The 9412-nt window shown below is 33.9% G+C and overlaps 1 non-coding gene across 1 annotated transcript; it reads left to right on the top strand.

The window, feature by feature from the left end:
• The first annotated feature begins 5890 nt into the window (after positions 1-5890).
• TRNAE-UUC (transfer RNA glutamic acid (anticodon UUC)) lies at positions 5891-5962 on the top strand. Its single transcript has one exon. It is a non-coding gene; the product is annotated as a tRNA-Glu (tRNA).
• Positions 5963-9412: the final 3450 nt, after the last annotated feature.

Below are 9412 nucleotides of genomic sequence, written 5' to 3'. Positions count from 1 at the left end.
ATAGAAATTGCGTTATTGTGCTATAGCAATATTTTATTTACATTTTGAAGTGGAATATACAAATCTAAATTCAGTCTTCCACATTCTAATTCCAAATGAATGTGGAAAACTGACAACCATGGTATCACGTGGTTTTCACTTCCGCTTTCGGAGGAAAAACAGAAAAGAAAAAGAAAAAACATTATTAAGTACACCCTTTAGAGCTCACTTAAATAGATGCCGCGATAGTGTTCTATGTAATCCTTGTTCATGGTTATTATTTGCTCCCACGTGTTTGCCAGGCGTAAATATACCACATGTTTGAAGTTCGGCAAATTTGCTTAATTGTTTCAAGTGCACAGTTATCTTAAATTGTGCACTTGGTGCCTTATGAGTTCCTAAGAATAGTGAACTTCTTTGAACTTCTTTCATGGTTCTAAAATAAAATTTAGAACCATGAAATTCGAAATCAAATACGAACTTCATTTTGTTGAATGATTACATATTTCTTGAATGCGCATTTAAAAAAGAAAAAAAAATCAATTGAGACTGAGTTAGAGAGGGAAAGTGTGTGTGTGTGGAGGGGGGGGAATGCAATAGCACTTCACCTCTAATGAAGGGGAATGATGCCCTCTCTCACCTGTCATTGTATCCCTTAACGACGTTGCTTGGGCGATAATGTGCACTCCCAAACACCATTTTGTCTACAAGTCAGTGAACTTTTAACGTTCCACTAGTGAAGTCTTGTAATGTTATGGTTTACGACCTAATCTATGTGATTCCGCGTATTTTTCTCCATTTCCCATAGGGAGGTAAGAATTAATGATCTCATGGTGTAGCTGATTTCCTGACGGTCACACCTAGGCTTTGGCACCTCAAAGTTCGGGGTCTTCATTTATCTAATGGGTTGCAAACAAATATCCAGGAAATAGTGATCCGATAGCGGATTGATGTAGTAATTTAAATAGTTGAGAAATATTATGTGGTTAAAACAACCTTAATGGAAATGCGCATATGGTTATGCTTCAGTTACAGGATATTAACGCTACTTCTACGAGGTTAGCGTTAATAGCAAGAATTCTACGAGGTTAGCGTTTCCAAAAAAAAACCGCTTTCTTTCCAATTGGTATTAAATAACCTCGACTTTGCTATAGATAATGCTTTTAATGCAGTGGAAACGACATAATCAAGGATGTTGTGAAATATGACAGCATTCTTGTATAGTGACGTTATTCATTAGCGCTTCAGTTGAATCTAGAACCATTTTTGACATAGGGTTTTAAACCCCTTAGGGAGCATCTCCTAGCAGCTTATATAAAATTTTAATATTTATAAAAAAAATATGAGTTTTATTATTTTTATTGTTTTCAATGAAGTTCAATTTATATTAAAAACGATTCTACTGTGAAAATAATAATCATAATACTTTTTTTGTGTTGCGTGTTTCTTGTACAGCATGTCTGAGCTGTGGAGATAGTTCAGACAGTTCATCCTATTAAATATTTTCTGTCATCAGTGCCGATTCTCTATTTGAATTTCAATAAGAAAACAATTTTGTTATATTGTGCATTTATTTATTTATTTTATTAATGACAATCATGTATATTACGTGTTTAAGCGAATTCATTACAATACATTGTTATTTGCAGGGAAATTTTATTTCTAAATTACATATGCTGAGTATAACAGTGATAAATGTAGCAACCGCATTTCTAAATACAGCGATGCTTAAAGATGTTTCAAATGCCTCTTACTGTATAGAAGCTGTTTATTCATTTCGAAGCTCGACAAATGAGAACCACTTCAAGTGGTTACCGTACCCCCTTCTCCAAACCAGCAGGTTGTTCAAATCCCACCGCATGTATGAATATCTCTTTAGATCGTAGATTAATTTTTTGAAAACGTTCCATGTCTGGTCTCTACAGCAGGGTTCGCAATTTATCTAACCTTTATCCTCTCCAGGGTATTATATTCAGCTTGCAATTTTTCGTGTTTGTTAAATTGCGAATTTAACAATATCCCATGCACTATTAACGAAAAAAAATCACGTTGTTTGGGATCTACGTGATTTTTTCGTGTCTTATTTCTTGTCATTTTTAACATATATTTATTTCTTTTAAATTTTATTTTTAGGTTATCATCAAACTTTACCTTTGAAAATAGTCCAGAGCAAAAATTGGATAGATTCATTTTATTAGACATTCTACATACAAAATTTTCATCAAATTCCATTCAACCAGAGTGTAAAGAATAATAAATGTTGAGACAAAACAAATCTAATCTAATATGCACTTACAAACTTTGTTCAACGTCCTTAAAACTGAACCGCACATAGAGAGTAAATATTCCTCGAATTGTGGCTATTAGGCTGTCGTGCAGAATCTAGGAGGTTTATTGCTTATAACATTGGGATCGTTTTATGAAGACCACATGATCAAATGGATTACGTATGCTTGTACACTGCACTAAAGTGTAGAGTCACCAAACTGCAAACATGTGCAGAAGTTGAAGAATTGATTGGCAATAACGTGACATAAGTTCTACAACTTCTACACATTTATATTATCTCACAAACAGAAGTTTGTGAGATAATATAATTTGTGTGTTTGTGTTTTCCCTCAATCCAAAGGTTAGTTAGCTGGGTATCAGTGCTACTCTACTAGAGAATTGTTATGGAACAAGGTGGTTCCCGTTGTCTTCCTTGTCCAAAAGTAGTATTTCCTATTGTGGAGATGTGTTCATGGGGAGTTTTCTTCTTTTAAGGGACGAAAACTCGAATTTTCTAGAGAAAACTGCTTCATCTACGTATGAGATCGACTACCTCACCTTTGATTGAAAAGTCCTGATAAGCGTTCTCCTCTTCAAGAACGGGATTCGAATCAAGGTCTTTCCACCCAAAGGAAAAATCGAAAGAAAGCATATGTAGATTTCTAAATTTATTATGAATAACAAAAATACTTTGTGTTTAAATAATAGTTGTGGCAGTTTCTAGATAAATATAAAAGAGCAGATCGCATTTTAGGGTATTAAAAACAGAATTCGCTGAATGGCATAGAACTGAAGGGCCGCGGTCATCCCTGAATTTGTCAACTACTGTTATACATTATTGAATGTCATAGTATTAATCAAATGACTAAAGTATTAGAGGCACCATAAAGGTTATGTGACTTGTCTTCAGTTCTTCAAGCAAATGATTGAATTGGGACTGTCTCATTGGTATGCAGTTACTTCCTGAACAGGTTACTTACATTTCACTTCACACATTTCTCTCATATAAAATGAAACATGACAATCAGCTAACACTAATGTAAATGGATAGTCGAGACAGAGAGAGAGAGAGAGAGAGAGAGAGAGTACTAAATAGGCAATTCATGTGAACACTCGCTTTAGGCTGAATTTTTCTCATGGGAAATTTAACTGGTTTTCACTGGCTGCAAAAGAAGTCAGATCGTAGAAGATTGATTACTGAATGTTGCAATGACTATTAATTGATTGGCTCTTAGGTAACACAATGAACAGTATTAGAAAGTGGGAATAGTTAGCGCACACAAAAAATTACATGCTATATTCGGTTTTATCAGTTTACATTGCAAACAAATAGCGTCAGCCGATTAAATTAAGGATACTTAAAATTAACAGAATTATTTCTTGCTAGCAATAGATCAAAGGACCATAGCATCTAATAGTTGAATGGATATTTACTTCCTTATTGGAAAATCCAATTTAGGAGCTGTCTACAAATAATTGATAATCTCAAAGATAGAGCTAATCTCTCCTCAGCTAAAATGATTAAGTTGTTCTTCCTCCCTAAAGTTATTTTGGTCTATTCGTATAATTTGTACCTCCCAATTCTTTTTGTATATGACCCGGAAGGAATCTTTTTTACGCTTCTTTTTGAGTTAGCCTGTCTCGGAATGAGATATAAAGTTATAAAGTGGGCATTTTTTACTACGAAACAGATACGCCCATAGAAGTTTAAAGTAGACAGCTAATTCCCATCTATTGCTAACTAATGATATCTTAAAGTTTAGGTCAAATTGTAAGCATTACACTAAGTTTTCACAATTGTCTAAGTCATGCGCAACTTGGTAGCTTCGGCATATTGTAATTAGGAACGAAGCAGATATTTATTTGTTAGACAAACTGAAGAAGAACAAACAAAACTTCTTGTGTGGACGAGGAGAAATTTTAAACTGTGTAGTGAGCAAACAAGTGTTTCACTGTAAGAGATGCGTACACCACACTACTGCTCAAGTATCTAATTATTCGTATTATCGATCCTAAACTATTCATCATAATTTGCTTACTCCTAATCCATCATTAGGAATTTTTCTTTTTAAAACTTTGGCTCTTCGATTCGTTTTCTTTAGTTCTAATTTTTCCCCTTCTCTTACCTTGTGCTATATTCGTAATTTCAATGCCTTTATTGCTTTCTGCATTTACTTAACCAATCAATGGTTTATTTGTTCGAATTCCACTTTGGCATGACTATTTGTGAATGTTACCCTTGGCGGGTTGCATGAATTTCATCGTCTTGTGTGAGACCACCACGCATACTGAGGCCTGAACTGAATTGAAAAAAAAAAAGTTCAATATTTGGCAGGGTTACCATACGTCAGCATTTATGCGGACATGTTCGTATTTTGATAATGAAAATATCTGTCGGTGTTGTCACAATGCCAGCGTTGAAAGGCTCTTTTCATTAATACAAGCTCAGTGAACTTACCATAGAATCTGTGAAAGGACTTGCTATAGTTAAATTTAATTACAGACATTTTACATGTAAAAATATGTTCGACTATTTGTGTCGAAACAAAAGAACTGCTAAAGAAAATTAGATGTAGTGAAAAATATGCTTGGGCTGCAAAGTAATGTATGTAGTGTGATAAGTCTAATTCTTTTTTTCATGTCGGCCTACTCTTGTTTCCTAAGACTTATGACGACACTCAAAATCTCATATTTTTGCGTGTTCTAATAAGCATACTCATCACATCTAATTAATGAAAAGCTTACAAAGATTTCAAACATGTATTTATTTTTGTGTTAGATGTTTGTGTCCGGAACGAGTTGGTCAGACGATGGGGGTGTCAGCATTTTGGCATTTTAGAATATGGTAACCCTAATATTTGGTCCGTGTAGCAGAGGAACAGATTGTCTAAAACTTAGCCTACCCACAATATATATGCATGCATTATATTCTCCGAAGTTTCTTGGGTGGAAATAACATTAAAAAAATCCCTCCTTTATTTTCTGCATAGTTTATCTGCTTTGTTTAGAATTTTTTCGTTCCATTTCCCATTTGTTCTGTTCGGTTTCTGACATAACGTCGTTCGTTAAAATATTAGTTATCCACTGTCTACTACACCCTACAATTCTTACTTATTCCTATCTATTTCTTTCGCAAGGATCATTACTGGAAAGAGAAAAAAAGCAAATAAAAACGACCACAGCATTATTTATTCCTTTTGTTTTATTTAAGATTTCATTGGTTATCATGTATTAAGTCAGATTTTTTTAAATCTGATGTTCGTGATACCTTTTATTAAGATTCTAATAAATATAACTCATTCCATGACATGACCTTTTTTTACGTTAATCATCTCTCTGATAGAAAACTGTCTCTTATACATTTAACTTCTTTTCGCATCTTCGGACTTACCTTTTTTTAAACTTTTTTACCCCCCCCCCCCCCATTATTCTGTTCAGGGTTGACTTCTCATTTTATTTGTTTAACTTAAAAGTCAACAATCTCTTGAATATTTCTACATCTGTATGAAAACTCTACTAAACGAAATTAAACCCAAATGAGAGAGAAGTATGAAAACATTTTATTAAAATCTTTTATATCTCAAACTTTATTTATAATCAAAATCCATTTGGTTTAAAAGATGATGCAAAGAAAGTTCGTTGTTCCCATGTGGTCTAGTGGTTAGGATATCTGGCTTTCACCCAGAAGGCCCGCGTTCGATTCCCGGCATGGGAATTTTTTTGAAATGATTTATTTAGTGATAGGTTTTTAATTTCTAATTTAATTACTAATTTTAATTGGGTATCCATTACTATTATTTAAATTACTATTACTAAATAATTTATTTATTAATAGTAATTTTCATATCACCCAGTCCAGTGTCAGATATCTACCTTGCTTATTTATGGCCTGAAATAACTTGTAAATGTTCATTTTTCAGAGAGGGACTTTCAAATGATCTAACTCTTGACTACCTATGATGCTAGCATAACATGGTTTCCAACATTTCATGGGTGGAATTATCACAATAATAATATATAATGAAGTGACAGATGAATTTTACCATGGATACCCAATAAGATAAAGTTGAAAATATTTCTTGGAAGACAAAATAAGGCATTGGTCACTTTAGGTCCCCAGTAAACTGATACTGATAGAGCGGGTGCTATTTTTAAATAACAGTAATACATTTCCAATATATATATATATATATATATACAACTTTTCGATGAAGATCTTTGCAGTTTGCAATATTAAAAGCAACTCTAAAATTATACAGGCAAAGTATTATTATTTTTTTAAAACGTCCAACTATAAAATATATATAACATGTAAATAGGAGGATTTTTAGCAATCTGTTGTTAGCAATGAATGTGGTCATTATCAACAAAAGAAATAAAATTGGGTTTTACAAGTTGAGCCTTAATATAACAACTGCGGAATTATCGATATTAATTGGACACATTTTGTTCTGTTGTGCTACCTTCAAGTAGATTTTTTCGTACTCTAAATCGAAACAAATAGTAAAGGGCAAAAATTTAAATAACGACATTAGATTGTGTGTGTGTGTGTGTGTGTGTGTGTGTGTGTGTGTGTGTGTGTGTGTGTGTGTGTGTGTGTGTGTGTGTGTGTGGCGGGGGTGCTAAGCTTTGGATATTCCAATAAAGTTCATATAATAACTGTTTAGAACTTTTCGAATACCAGTAGTGGAGTGTGTTGATCGCAAACTTGAAAAAAATCTGCTTATTGAAAATTTTTCATTATTAAATCGAAAAATTATGTTTAGAGCTCAAGAATTTGCTGATGCAGCGAAATATGATCGATGCTGTTACATACAATCTCTGCTTTAACATAATTTTTAAAATAAAATAAAAAAAAAGCGAAAATTTTAATATACGTTGACTAAATTTTTGTCATACAAAAGGAGGGGGCGCTTTTGTCCATCGCTTAAGGTTTATAATCCTTTCTCTTATAGAATAACGGGCACTGCTTCACTTCCTACTTGTAGTAACTTGGCAAAGGCATTGTCATCAGACTGCATATGATTAAATATCCATAAAACTTCCATATTTTAGTGTATTCGGAAGTAACTTCCATATCTTGAGAAGGGGAAGTGAAGAACTCCATCTATCGGTAACAGCCGTTTACATCTCTGCAAATTTATCAGTACTTTCCAGTGACCAATAAAACTGCATTTAATAAGGCTTTAGTTGTCTCTTGCTAATAAAACATAACGCCAATTGATACGAAAGCATAAATCTGGTTTGAAATGTCGTTATTGCTAGTTTTATTTACAGAATATTGAAGTTTCATCCTCTTTGCGTCATTTACCACCCATATTTCATAACTTAGAAGCTCAACGTCTAAAACAGAATTATTTATTAATTTTCTTTCTTCTTTATTTTTACCAAATTCTTGTTTTTTTGTTGATGTTATTTAATAAGCGCCGTCAGAATGAATTGATTACGCGCCTATCGTCAGTTGCATCTGAGAACGAGAGTTTTCTCAACTTATCAGCCGTCTCGGTTTTATTTTATTTTTATTTTCATTTTTCTTTGCGCTTGTTTCTCAGTGGCTGATGAAGATTTATGTGAGTGGCTCGTCTGGATTCACTACGGTAGCACGTGCAATGTTCGCTGGAGGAGATGAGGAAATGTACACTGCTAGTCGGTGAGCTAATTGACGCTTGTCAGAGAGTTCAGTCGACCTTTGCACGTGAAGAGGGTGCGTGAACTTGTACTCTTGCTATGGAAGGTAAACGACCGTGTAAGCAGGGGGCGCAGTTGCTGTCGGAAAAAAATCTGACAGATTTTTTTTGATCGAATATTTTTCCATAGATGTTATCGAGTACTTTTTTAAACACGTGTTTAGAAAATGCTGGATTCCGTTACTAGGAAGTGGTAATTCTCCGCTCCATACCTGGCGGACAACTTCCGTTGTTTCCTGTATGATTGAATACGGACTTTCATTTTCGTTAAATACTCCAATCACTAAACATATGGTAGAACATTTAATTTAAGTGTCAGTTCTGTCAACTAAATTTCTATTCTTTTCAATTAACCAACTGTTAAATTAAAATGAGGCTTCCACAAGAAAATACATTTTATAAGTTCTGTTAGTTGTACGCCTTCAATGTGTGCTGCGGTATGACTGAAGTAATGTTGTATAGAACAGAAATAAAACCCGTTTTTGATGCTGAACAGTATTTAAATAAAATTGAAAATATTTCGTAATAAATGATTAAGGATAGATATGAGAATATCAAATTCTTTTATTTTATTTACTATTTATTATTTTTCGGCATTCGGTATGAAACCTGGTTTCAATTTCACCATCGCTGTATTTGAGTACAAGATCTGCGACGAGCTATGCAAAAGTGACGACAATATATCCGTCAACTGCCATCACTCTTGTCCTCGATCCTGCCTATTATTATTATTATTATTATTATTATTATTATTATTATTATTATTATTATGCGAGAGGAAGGCACTGTACTTCACATAAACCCACATTAAATCCCGAGTGCGCTACTGCCTAACCAGTAGCGCACTCAGGATTTAATCTTGCGGGGGGGGAGGGGGAAGTTGAGTAGACGATTTGAGAATACACAGTACGCATTGCATACGACCTATGACTGAGCATCTGCGATGATCGCAAATTCCTAAGTAGTTTAGAAATAGAAGACACGACACAATTTAAATTGAAAAAATGAATTTTAATTAGGAAAAGATTTTTGGAAATTTTTCTAGTGTTTTTTTCCTTTTTTCTTTGGAGGGGCCATGGGCTCCTGGCACCCCCCCCCCCTCTGGGTGCGCCACTTCTGCTAACTACACACTGCGTCACCCATACCATGTAATCACGTGTTTCAGGCTCATTTTCTTTGTTTCTCTTTTTTAATTTATCATTTCATTTATGTATTCTTCATTTTGTATGAAAAAGACTCTGTTAAAGCATGTGATCAAAAAACTGATGACATCAGTTTTAAGCGGTTCGCAAAACTGCGGATATTTTTCAGAGTCCAATTATTTTTGCCAAGTCCATTCAAAAATCTTGTTAATGAAATGTTTCGCAATCCCTTTTTAAATTGATGTTTTAGAATTCTGATTTCCCCTCCCGAGTGGGTTGGAACATTCGAGTATTTTTCTTTAGTAACGTTAATATAGCATTCTAAATAAGAGAATT

This window comes from Typopeltis vanoorti, chromosome 3 (assembly GCF_054136105.1).
Source record: "Typopeltis vanoorti isolate ZY-2024b chromosome 3, IOZ_Tvanoo_1.0, whole genome shotgun sequence".
Taxonomy (NCBI): Eukaryota; Metazoa; Arthropoda; class Arachnida; order Uropygi; family Thelyphonidae; genus Typopeltis; species Typopeltis vanoorti.
Note: the sequence above shows the minus strand (reverse complement) of the source record. Positions and strands in the feature narration are given on the sequence as shown.